Source organism: Aegilops tauschii, chromosome 2, assembly GCF_002575655.3.
Source record: "Aegilops tauschii subsp. strangulata cultivar AL8/78 chromosome 2, Aet v6.0, whole genome shotgun sequence".
In the NCBI taxonomy this organism is placed as follows: domain Eukaryota; kingdom Viridiplantae; phylum Streptophyta; class Magnoliopsida; order Poales; family Poaceae; genus Aegilops; species Aegilops tauschii.
Genome location: NC_053036.3, coordinates 422,284,961 through 422,298,387, shown reverse-complemented (window position 1 = coordinate 422,298,387; position 13,427 = coordinate 422,284,961).

The following is a 13,427-nucleotide window of genomic DNA, read 5'->3' as shown; positions in this document are numbered from 1 at the left end:
AGGTTGCACTAGTGCTCTCCAGATAGATAGTCTGGTCACTACATCCTGAGGAAAGCAGAGGACCGTGAGAAGGGAATATGGTACCTCTTGCTAGGAACAAGTTACTTCGGAGAGTAATTGGAAATGGCATATTCAGGCCCCCCATAAGACACTCTCTCTGGAAGTATTCCGTAGATGTTTGCCAAATAACCTTGTTGTTTTTGTTGCTCTTAACTTGAGAAGTTCTAAGTACAAACATGAGAATAGTAGTAGCACAAACATCATCCATTTTCCAATATGGATTTGCTAGTTGTACATACGGAATACCCAATGATGGCAACAATTTATGAGAGGTAGCAACCCAAAACTGAGTCAACTCCAAAATAACAACAGTGGTGTGCAGGGATTCAGCATTAGTTCTCAAGTTGCTTGTGACTTCTGTAGCAAAATTGGTTAGAGCAAGAGCTGACCTTGGGGGCTTGAGTTGCAACAATGACAAATGCTTCATGGGTATTTCCACCACTAGAGCAAGCCTCTCCCAATAGAATTCACCTTCTAGTGGTGACTCCAAACACCATGTAGGAAACTGCATGCCCTTGTAGTTTGCCTGCTCCTAGTGTATTGCTTCTTTTTGAGGTAACCAGGTGATAGTGTCCTGGACTAGGGGGTACTCACCACGTCGTCTCCCGACTAGGTGGATTGGGCCGAGGACCCCCCATGGCTGTTTACTCGTAGGCCAGTTCAGACAGCCGATGCATACACGAGGAAGATTCAGCAAAACTTGGTGATCACGACAAGGACTCCTCTCCACCAACGTATTCGACTAGGACTCTTGTTATCCTAGGCCCTTGGTACATTATATAAGCCGGGGCTAGGCTAGTCGATAGAGGATTATGATATTATTCATCATACCCTTAGGTTTTAGACCACAACATATGATCACGAGGTAGATCAACTCTTGTAATCTCTATATTCATCAAGATCAATCAAGCAGGAAGTAGGGTATTACTTCCATTAAGAGGGCCCGAACCTGGGTAAACATCATGTCCCCTATCTCCTGTTACCCATTGATCCATCATGCACATCTTGGGACCCCTACCCGAGATCTGCCAGTTTTGACACCGACAATGGTGCTTTCATTGAGAGTTCCGCTGTGCGGTCAATGAAGGATCGATGGCTCGTCTGCAGATTAACTGCGACGTCGACATCTTCGTCACCGGCTCGACTGGTCACCTTGGCTCGACTGAGGACTGCACTCCGCGTCAGATCGTCATGTTCGGACGATGAGCTTTATCAACATCAACTCCGATCTCTCTCAAGATCATGGAGGAATCATTCATGGAGCCCGGGGGCTCAACGTCAACATTACCCTTGTGCGACCGTGCTTTTTTTCTGGACAACGAATTTGTATCCGCCGCTACCGCCTCCTCGAGTGTCGTTTTAACGATTGCTTTGGTGGGATTGTGCGGAAATAAGTGTACAACAATCATGCAAAATTTCGTCGAGTTCCGATGGAGGAATCTCCGGCAATCTACGATATACTGGAGCCCTGTCAAATCTGGACGGGAATCTGGACGAGTTTAGGGCGTGGCCTTCAGAGCCCAGCTCAGAGGTCCTTTGGAAGATCCAACTGTTCATCTGTTGCAGAATTCCCGTATCTACCACCCCTCAAAATTTCAGCTCAATCCGACGGTTCAAACTCCGTGAACCTTCCGATGAGTGGACCAATTTTCTGATCTATTTTCTACGCGAATACGGATCCGACCCGAATTCATGTTTCTTTATGAACGTGATATTAGACAACCTTTTTAAAGGAATTTTCTTCTCGGGTATTGTGCGTTGTTCTTAACACGTGCCAATAAAATATTAAGCCTTCTCTGAGGTACTCTTCACCATCACGCTGGTGTCAAACCAGTCCGGTAACATTGCTCCACGGCTGCCGACCTGCGCTAGACACGTCGTCACTTTGTTTAGCCAAGCTCAACTTCTTCGGATCATCATCTCGGCGAGCCGAACAAGAGTTCGGCATCGCGAAGGATAAATCATCACCAACATCGCCGCCCCACGGATTACACAGAGCGGGCACACCAGCATCACCGCACGGTCACTTCATCAAGCCGGCATTGACAATGTCACGAGTTACGACCTGCATCGGCATGGCCGCACTGTTGCTTCTTCAAGCCGATGTCCATCACGCCGACCTACTTCAACTCATCGGCTGACATGGAGGCTTCTACACCTCGGCTGGACCGGGGCTCTGCTATTTCTTCATCAACGTGCTCCGGTGACTTCGGCGTCACCGACCGACCAGCTTCGACACATCAGCTGGCATCGTGGCTGCAACATCACCTTACCGACCTGCTCCGTCACCTTGGCATTCAGGCCATATTTCTTTAATTATTTACTTCACTTAAATTAGTTAAGTAGAAGAAATTTTTAAACCATATTATTGTTATTATTTCTGGCTTGCCCTATTTTATGTGTGCATGCGATTGGTTCAGACCGGGCCACGCTGTCACCTCGGCGTACCCACGAACCACGACACCTCGGCTAGACCGGGGGCTTCGTCATCACTTCATTAACCCACACTGGGGACTTCGGCGTCATACTGCCAGCCTGCTCCGTCGCCTCGGTCGGCCTGGGGGTTCCACCTCGCCACATTGGCCGTGCTATGTCGGCACTTTGGAGTGCCGAGCTCTTCTCTCCGCCACCTCGGGACCGGCTTGGGGGCTGGGACCTCGTCCCGCCGTAAGCTCGGGCCACACATCGATACCGAGCACATTAACCAGCTAAGTCGCTTTCATGCTCAAAGTTTTAAATTTTTAATTTGTGTTCGGTTCGACCGTCCTCACATACGTTGTTTGTTAAAAGAAACTCCCTTTGCCCATGTTAACTGGGGGCTCTTAAAATTTATATGAGATGTTCTATAATAATTGTTTTCTTCCTAGTCGTGGCAAAGTCTTTTTCGATCACTCCTTTTTCGACGCGAGTGTGTGGTTAATAGCCGGGGAGCCTAGTTTCTCTCTCAAAGCCGCACGAGTTTAGTTTGCTAAATTGGCCTAATGAGCAGTACTCCGCCTTCAGGATAGGAGGTTGCAGCCGTAGGCTGACCCGGTTGAAGTCTTGAGATCGGATGAGTCATATTAATGCATGACAGAAGCACAAAAAAATTTTAAGACCAATTTTCGGATTGGCACCAAAAAAACTTGATTTAGTTCGGACGTAAAGTTTCCGCATAAGTTTTTTGGTTTTTTAAGCTTATGGACTTTTGATCTATTTGTGTGTTTTTCTTTTATGAGGTGGGACATCCTCTTGACCGAGGTACCCTGCGTAATAATCCAGCTTGGGAAATCTTTTTCGACCCATAGTTCGGCATTTTTCCTGCCGACCAGCACCTCGGTGTTGGGTCCGAGCATAAATCCCGTAGTACACTGCGGACACTTTTTAAGCATCGACAATATCAACGGGGGGCTGCGACTTGAGCCTAAACCACCAAAAGCCAAGGTACTCCGAGGAGTCCTCGGCAAAATGTTCTCGGATATTGCTTTATATGCATCAGTTTTGAATTGTGTCTTCGGTCAATAGTTGGGTTGCCCGGCTCCTGTGCTTGCCTCCTACGTTATGCTTTGTTCAGCTAGGTTGGCAAAGGGAGAACCACTGCCATTGTGCTTCCAGCTAGCATGGTTAAGCGCCTCAGCGGAGAAAGCCGAAAACTAACTGTCACAAAAAGCGTAAACTGGTCAGTGATCCGATGACTGTATTAAACTATAAGATCGATAGAGGTCACCCTGTGTTAAATGACGGTCCGTTCATAACATTGGCCGAAGTGTTTACAGCTTGACCTTAACTGTCACCGAACACTAACCGGGGGCTAGTAACTAACCTCCCAACTTTAAGCTCCTATGACTAAGTGAAAGTTATAAAGCCCGCATATCTGATTGCCTCATTTCCGCTAACACAACCGCCTTCGGGAACCCAGACGTCGGCTAAGGGCCGTTTTGTTATTGTGGAAACACCCTGCGTAGCATCTACAAAGGGGTGGAAGCCGACGATGGCCACTTTCAACTGATAAACGGTCGCAACGGAGTCAAAATAAACATATCATCGGCGTTTGTGTTTAATATATGAGGGCTGCCTTCCGTAATCATCGTTATAAAGCCATAAATATGCATCAATTTGACTTAAGATTTTGGCCAAGCTGGGTTGCCTGGCTCCTGTGCTTACCCCTACGTTCCCGATTGTTCGGCTAGGCGGTAAAGGGAGCACCTGTGTGATTGTTACTACCGGGTCATCCGAGTTAGTACCTCAGACCGGGTAAAGCCGAAAGCTAGCGATCTTAAAGGATATAATTGGTCGGCAATGACGGAAGTGAAAATTTAGGTTCGGTAAAGACCACATAGTTCGGGAACTTTCCCCAAACTGAATCCTCAATATTTTCCTCCCACATTGATCGGAGGTGAGGTTTCATGATCATGATCAGCATGGTAACCAAAGAAAGGAACCGATAGCGGGACTATTTTCTTTAGAAGATGTTTTTTACATTTAATAGAAATATAGCATATCTCTCTGCATACCTTTGTTTATAAAACCACATGGCCGGATTGCCTTGTTTGTCGTACAACTTTGCCCTTGTAAAGGCTTTATAAAGTAGGACAAACACTCCCCAGCTACTAGCCGAGGAGGTTGAAGCCGATGGTCGGTCAACAAAGTTTTGTACAATGCGGATCCGAGCATTAATGATGTAAAGTACTTGGGTACATAGAATCATTACACATAAATTGTGAGCAAAAATCAATTTTTCCGCAGCCAATCTTTTAAAGAATCAATGGCACAGTCTCTTTGAGACAACTGAGCAGCTGACATACCGCTCTCATAGTTCCCTATTGGCATTGATTTCCTATCTGTTAAGCCCCTTAAGGCCGAACTTGGCGAGCTCAGCTTTCGTTAGCTCTAACTCCTTTATGAGATATTTAATCTCTTTCTGAGAAGTTTGTGTTAAACACAACAAAATTTTCTGTCAAACAGATATCGATCCATAATTCGGCCACCCGTGCCCACATTAAGGCTCGGGGGGCTACTGGGCTTCGCGCTCATTATTTATAAATATTAAAGGGGCACATCGATCCCCTGATCTAGTGTTGCCACCCGACCAGTGGCTCGGGGGCTACTGCATTGCCTATTCAATGCAGAAAATTCAAAGTGCTTAGTGTTTGGGATGACCGAACTATGGACAAGCACGTCTTCGGACAACAATAGGTACTATCTGGACCTATCCGGCATCAAGCTAATATATTACGGCAACTTCTCAAAGACCCTCTCTCAAGGGCCCATTCGTCGATCACTATTTCCTCTAATATATTACACCGCGTTTCTATTCCTAAGTATGCTGCCGAGCTGGGAATTGATCCTCAGGCTGATTTCACTAATCGAGCTGAGTCTCAGGGGCTACTAGGATCAGCTGTTTCATGTTTTCCTTCATGTGCATATCGGGTTTTAGACCGACACACACCTTGAGGGCTACTGGTTATACATATCGGCAGTGAAAAAATTGCACTGATCGGAAACAATTCCATAAAAAAATCAGTTCATGACCAAGGTGGTAAACCACCTCGGATATAGTTCGGCATAAAGCTTGGACACAAGTGGCTGGCTCCATAGAGGGCATTTCCGACATTAAGCTCGGCAAAACTCCTTCAACTTTTTTGAACCAAGGTGATCTATGACACCTCGGATATAGTCCGGCGTTGGAGCTCGGATACAGTCCGGTGTTGGAGCTTGGACATAGTCTGGCGTTGGAGCTCGGATACAACCGGCGCTGCAGCTCGGATGAAGTCCAGCATTGGAGCTCGGCTGTAACAAGACTCTTCGGATATAGTCCGGGTTGGAGCTCGGATACATTTTGGCATTGGAGCTCGGGAGCAGTCCGGCATTGGAGCTCGGATGAAAGAGGACATTGTCGCACGACAAACACTTCAAACCCGAGGTGTGGCATAAAAATAACAAGGCATTGATAAATGCTGAAGACTTAAAGGGCTCCTCAGATACCCGACGTGTGAGATCTTCAGATTTAGCTCGTCAATCCTCAAGATAGAAGATGGGAAGATTTGTTGAACCAGTTTTCAAGACCAACGACCAAAGACGAAGAACAGTTCGGAAGAACCGAGGAGCATCCCCAACTTGAAGACCGGTTCAGGGGGCTACTGACGGTGTCCTGGACTAGGGGGTACTCACCACGTCGTCTCCCGGCTAGGTGGATTGGGCCGAGGACCCCCCATGGCCGTTTACTCATAGGCCAGTTCGGAAAGCCGATGCATACACGAGGAAGATTCCGCAAAACTTGGTGATCACGACAAGGACTCCTCTCCACCAACGTATTCGACTAGGACTCTTGTTATCCTAGGCCCCTGGTACATTATATAAGCCGGGGCCAGGCTAGTCGATAGAGGATTATGATATTATTCGTTGTCAGATCTCGGGTTCCGGCAAAACCCTTAAGGTTCGAACTCTGGGGTGCGCGCGAAGATCTCTCCCTCGCGGATCATGCCCTCACACGCTTCGCGATCTCTAGGCTAGCTCGACGAACTCGCAACACAAGGGACACAAGGATTATACTGGTTCGGGCCACCATTGTGATGTAATACCCTACTCCAGTGTGGTGGTGGTGGATTGCCTCTTGGGCTGAGGATGAACAGTACAAGGGGAAGAACAGCCTCCCGAGGAGGGGTGGTCTTGTGCTTTTGTGAACTCGAGGGTGTGTGGGGATTGCTCAAGATGGGATCCCTCCTACTGTGGTGGCTAGTCCTAATAATAGAGGCCCCGGTCCTCTTCCCAAATATTGAGCGGGAAGGGATCCCACAACGGCCAATTTGAAAGGGGACAGCTAGTACAGCTTATCTTGACAAAAGTAGTCTTCTCCTGCCAAAGGCTCTGGTGGTGACGCCGTCTTGGGCTCCATGGTGACCTCCGTCTTGCCGTCCTGCTGGTCTTGGTCTCGTTGCACCGATAGGGAAACCTTTGCTTGACGCCTCGGTACTCCTCGCCTGCGCTTGCCCCCTTAGAACCAAAGGGGAAACAAGGACACTGTGCGCGCTGGCGCCCGCCTGGCCTTGGTCTTCATGGCTCACGTCACGAGAACCTCGCGAGGTTTGTCTTGCCTTGATCTCTCAGCCCCTCGCGAGCAAGCCTGGTGAGGCCGCTCCCGAGGAGGTCTTGTGTCGTCCACCTGGCAAGGCTTGGCTCCTCGCGAGGGTCTTGAAAGCTTGTTGGTGAAGATGGGTCGTATGGGCCCGCTCACAGAGCCACGCCGTGGGCCGCAGGCAGGCAAGTCTGGGGACCCCCGTTCCCAGAACGCCGACAGTAGCCCCCGGTCCCAAGGCGCACTCGGGCTTGGCTTCAAGGCGAAGCCAAAGGGCAAGTGCAGAGCGCTGCGGGCCCCAATAGCCTGCGGCCTTGGTCGACGCGTGGCGATTGATTGGACGTGGGCGTCTCAGCTTCCCCACGTTGCCTCGGCAACTGCCCGACTTGACAAGTCCCTGCGACATGCAAGGAAAAATCATCATTACCTTTGATCATGGGGGCGCAGGTTGGCCTTCTCCTGCTATAAATGGGGAGGGGGGCGGAGCCCCCATCGCCCCTCTCTTCCCATTCCGCCCGCTTCTCCTTCTTCGCTCCATTGCTAGCAGCGACACCAATGGCGCCGCCGAAGAGGTTCTCCGCCGCAGAGAAGGGGAAGGCCCCTCGCGAAGGGCCCGGTCCTCTGATGCCCAAGCGTGGACGTGGCCGTCTCCGCAAGCACACCGCAACCCCCGCCTCGGCCCCCCGCGGCCGCGGCGGTGTTGCTTCGCGCGACAGGGGTCACTCCGGTCGCGGCAGCCCTGTTGATGAAGGGAGATGCGCCATGGTCGCGCGGCCTCCCCGGCCGCGCTTCCACTCGGTGGAGGTGCTGACGGAATTCGTCGTCTGGTCGGAGGACCCGGCCGGTAACTGGCTTCAGCTCCCGCGCTTCTTCGTCGACGAGCTGCCAGCTGCAGGTCCAGGCGGGCTTTGGCTGCAGGCGGACGGCTGCTGCAGCAGAGCTTCCTGGGTCGTGGTTGAGGTCTCTGTCGCGGGCAACATTAGCCCTGGCTCGCGGCTGGTAGACGCTTGCCCACGCACGCGGCCTGGGCAGGCGGTGCACCCTTCATTTCAAGTACGACGGCGATGCGACCCTCTACGTGAGGGTGTTTGTGGAAGATGGTCTCCGCTCCGGATGCTGCCCCGAGGTCAACGACGGCGACGAGGTTCTCGGCCTTGGCGATGATCGTGACGAGGATGAGGGCGAATCCGCCTTTGGCGCCGACCGCGTCTCCTCCGGCTACGATGGCTCTTCTCGCGGTGATAGCTCCAGCAGCGGTGGTTACGACCAGCCGCCGCGCCCGCTTCGATGGTGGCAGTGGGTCGTCTCATCATCGCGCCCCTGTGAAGCGCGAGGAGGGGTCTGGCTGAGCTCGAGGCAGCCAAGAGCCCGCCTTCGCGGTCTACCACAGGGGCACGCGCCCCTTTTATCCTGTTCTTCCTTTCCTTCCTGTATTAAGAAAGTAACTCGTATGGGGCCCCGGAGGGGCATGCAACGAACTATGATTTCCCAGTTATTATGCTATGTTCATCGTCCCTGTGCTGTGTTGCAACATCGTTGTTTTATGTAGGGATAACTTAGCTTGACGTGTTTGGAGCAGTCTCCTCTCCACGAGGTGCTCGCTTCCTGGTGCCTGTCGAGGCCCCCTTGGCCTGGTAGGTGCTTAGAAACTGCAGAAAAAAACTCGTTAGGAGGCTTAACGTTTTCCCGAGCCTTGGTCGCAGGCACCGCTGGCCTTGACCCTGCGCTTTGTATCGTGGTACCCGTGGGGCACGGATTAGAAGAAGTGCACCAGCTTGTGGGCTCGAACGAGGGTGCCTCGCGAAAAGCAGACGAAGGGCAGAACAAGAAAAGAAATGCTCACGAGGGAAGGAAAACGTTCACGAGGGCACCCGTCGAGCCCCCTCGCGAGGAACGCGCGAGAGAGTACAGGCCAAGCCGAAGACGGAAACAGAGGCAGAAGGCAACGGAACCAAATCAACCGAGAACACCAGAAGCAAACTTCAATTAAAGAGGGGCAAGCTAACTACGGAAAGCAAATGAAAAGCCGCGTCCGGCACCTAGTCTAGTCTTCAAGTCTTCTCACCAGCGCGGAGCTAAGTGCTACCACTAAGACGTGGGAGGGAGCCCCCGATGCCCGAGGGCGGCACTCTTGAGACTCCGGGGCGTGTACAACCCCACTCATTATTACGTGAGAGTGTCACGAGCAGAGACCTTCACAGGCACTGGGCCTTCTTCACAGGCGCTGGACCTTTCTTCATGGGTAGAACTTCCAGAGGTGTTGGATGTTCCAGGCGTTCTGGATGGGTACCCCGTCCTGTGTCTCCAGGCGCGCGGCACCAGGCCTGGAGACATGGACGACCTTGAATGGGCCCTCCCACATGGGTGAGAGCTTATGCAGCCCTTCCCTGGAGAGGACCCGCCTCAGGACGAGGTCACCCACCTCGAGCGTCCTGGGGTGGATGTTGCGGCAGTGGTACCGTCGCAGCGCCTGCTGATACCTTGCCGCCCGCAGTGCAGCTTCGCGGCGGCGTTCCTCCCCCAGCACGAGGTCCATCCCCCGCATGGCGTCCTGCTGCGTTTCATCAAACACTAGGACCCGCGCGGAGCGATGCTTGACCTCGTGAGGGAGGACCGCTTCTGCTCCGTAGACGAGGAAGAACGGGGTCTCGCCCGTTGGCTTGGTGGCGGTGGTGCGGATGGACCACAGCACAGACTGGAGCTCGTCATACCAGACCCTGACGCAGGCCTCGAGCTTCTTCTTGAAGGTTCTGGTCTTGAGGCCCCTCAGGACCTCTGCGTTGGCGCGTTCGGCCTGTCCATTGCTCCGGGGGTGCGCCACCGAAGTGTAGCAGATCTGCGTTCCAAGGTTAGCACAATATGTCCTGAAGAGATTACTAGTGAACTGCGAGCCGTTATCAGTGATGATGCGGTTGGGGACCCTGAAACGGCTCACGAGACCCTTGATGAACTTGACCGCGGAGCCAGCTGGGATGGTGCGGACGGCTTCTACCTCCGCCCACTTGGTGAACTTGTCGATGGCGACGTAAAGGTAGCGGTAGCCCCCGGGCGCTCGGGGGAACGGGCCCAAGATATCCAGCCCCCAGATCGCGAACGGCCATGTGAGTGGGATGGTCTGGAGGCCCTGAGCCGGCTGATGAATCTGCTTGGCGTGGAACTGGCAGGCCTCGCAGGACTTCACCAGTTCAGTCACGTCGTTGAGTGTCGTTGGCCAGTAGAATCCACTGCGGAACGCCTTGCCGACGAGGGTTCGCGACGACGAGTGGTGCCCGCAGTCCCCACCGTGTATGTCGGCCAGCAGCTCTCTTCCTTGCTCCCTGGAGATGCAACGCAGGGAAACGTCATTCGTCCGCTTCCTGTATAACTCACCGTCCTGAATGCAATATGACGTGGCTTGTCTGGCCACATGCTCCATGTCTTGCTCCTCTTCCGGCAGCGTCCCTTGCGTTAGGTATTCCTTGAATTCCTTGATCCAGCATCCCTCCTGAGGTTCGAGCGCCAAGAGCAAGCACGCTCTCGAGGTCGGACCGCAGGCCGGGGCTCCTGAGGCAGGTGGTTGAGGGAGCTCCTCGCGAGGCAGCGCTATTCTCGAGAGCGGTGGCGTTGCTGATGGCTTGAAGAGCCGCTCCTCAAAGACGCCAGGCTCTTAGGGTAGCCGCTTGGACGCTCTTCTAGCGATGTCGTCAGCTTCCTTGTTGGTGCCACAGGGCACATGCTGTAACTCCAGACCCGAGAACTGCTTCTCTATCTTGCGCACCTCCGTGAGGTATGCCTCCATGTGCTCGTCCTTTGGCTCATAAACCTTGTTGGAGAAGTTGACAAGGAGCTGCGAGTCGCCCTTGATGGTGAGACGCCTCACCCCCAGGGCCACCGCAGCCCTGAGGCCAGCTATGAGGCCCTCGTACTCTGCTATGTTGTTGGAGACCTTCTCACCCTGCTGGAAGCAGAGCTGCACGGCGTACTAGAGCTTGTCCTGGGTGGGTGAGATGAGCACCGCTCCAGCCCCCGCGCCCCGGCGTGAGAATGCGCCGTCGAAGTACATGACCCAGCCGTCCGGCGCTTCACTTCCTGGAGATAGGGATAAGTCCTTGCCTGCCTCGAGCTCTGGGGCGTCGGTCCATTCAGCCACGAAGTCTGCGAGCGCGGCCCCCTTGATGACCCTGGTTGTGCTGAACTCCAAGTCAAATACTTGCAGCTCGATGTTCCATTCAGCGACTCGCCCGGCAGCATTGGGGCTCCTGAGCACCCTTTCCAGTGGGTAAGCCGAGACGACCTTGATGGGGTGACCCTGGAAATAGTGGCGCAGCTTGCGCGAGGCCACCAGGAGCGCGAGCAGGATCTTCTGAGGCATGGGGTACCGTGCCGTCGCATCCCGCATCACTGTGCTGACGAAGTACACCGGGTGCTCGATGAGGGCGGGGGAGCTGGCGAAGCCTTCGGCTTCCGGGAGCTGAGGTGTCTTGATAACCCACAAGTATAGGGGATCGCAACAGTTTTCGAGGGTAGAGTATTCAACCCAAATTTATTGATTCGACACAAGGGGAGCCAAAAAATTCTCAACTATTAGCAGTTGAGTTGTCAATTCAACCACACCTGGATAACTTAGTATCTGCAGCAAAGTATTTCGTAGCAAAGTAATATGGAAGTAACGGCAACGGTAGCAAAAGTAATATTTGGGTTTTGTAGTGATTGTAACAGTAGCAGCGGAAAAGTAAATATGCGAAGAACAATATGTGAAAAGCTAGTAGGCATTGGATCGGTGATGGAGAATTATGCCGGATGCGGTTCATCATGTAACAATCATAACATAGGGTGACACAGAACTAGCTCCAATTCATCAATGTAATGTAGGCATGTATTCCGAATATAGTCATACGTGCTTATGGAAAAGAACTTGCATGACATCTTTTGTCCTACCCTCCCATGGCAGCGGGGTCCTAATGGAAACTAAGGGATATCAAGGCCTCCTTTTAATAGAGTACCGGACCAAAGCATTAACACATAGTGAATACATGAACTCCTCAAACTATGGTCATCACCGGGAGTGGTCCCGATTATTGTAACTTCGGGGTTGCCGGATCATAACACATAGTAGGTGACTATAGACTTGCAAGATAGGATCAAGAACTCACATATATTCATGAAAACATAATAGGTTCAGATCTGAAATCATGGCACTCGGGCCCTAGTGACAAGCATTAAGCATAGCAAAGTCATAGCAACATCAATCTCAGAACATAGTGGATACTAGGGATCATACCCTAACAAAACTAACTCGATTACATGATAAATCTCATCCAACCCATCACTGTACAGGAAGCCTACGATGGAATTACTCACGCACGGCGGTGAGCATCATGAAATTGGTGATGGAGGATGGTTGATGATGACGATGGCGACGGATTCCCCTCTCCGGAGCCCCGAACGGACTCCAGATCAGCCCTCCCGAGAGAGTTTAGGGCTTGGCGGCGGCTCCGTATCGTAAAACGCGATGAATCCTTCTCTCTGATTTTTTTTCTCCCCGAACACGAATATATGGAGTTGGAGTTGAGGTCGGTGGAGCTCCAGGGGGCCCACGAGGCAGGGGGCGCGCCCAGGGGGGCAGGCATGCCCCCCACCCTCGTGGAAAGGGTGTGGGCCCCCTGGCCTTGATTCTTTCGCCAATATTTTTTATTATTTCCAAAAATAGTCTCCGTGGAGTTTCAGGTCATTCCGAGAACTTTTTTTCTGCACATAAATAACACTATGGCAATTCTGCTGAAAACAACGTCAGTCCGGGTTAGTTCCATTCAAATCATGCAAGTTAGAGTCCAAAACAAGGGCAAAAGTGTTTGGAAAAGTAGATACGACGGAGACGTATCAACTCCCCCAAGCTTAAACCTTTGCTTGTCCTCAAGCAATTCAGTTGATAAACTGAAAGTGATAAAGAAAAACTTTTACAAACTCTGTTTGCTCTTGTTGTTGTAAATTTGTAAAGCCAACATTCAAGTTTTCAGCAAACATTATGACTAACCATATTCACAATAACACTTAGGTCTCATGTTTACTCATATCAATGGCATAATCAACTAGCGAGCCATAATAATAAATCTTGGATGACAACACTTGCTCAAAACAATCATAATATGATATAACAAGATGGTATCTCGCTAGCCCTTTCTGAGACCGCAAAACATAAATGTAGAGCACCTTTAAAGACCAAGAACTGACTAAACATTGTAATTCATGGTAACAGAGATCCAATCATAGTCATACCCAATATAAATTAATAGTAATGGATGCAAATGACAGCAGTGCTCTCCAGTTGGTGCTT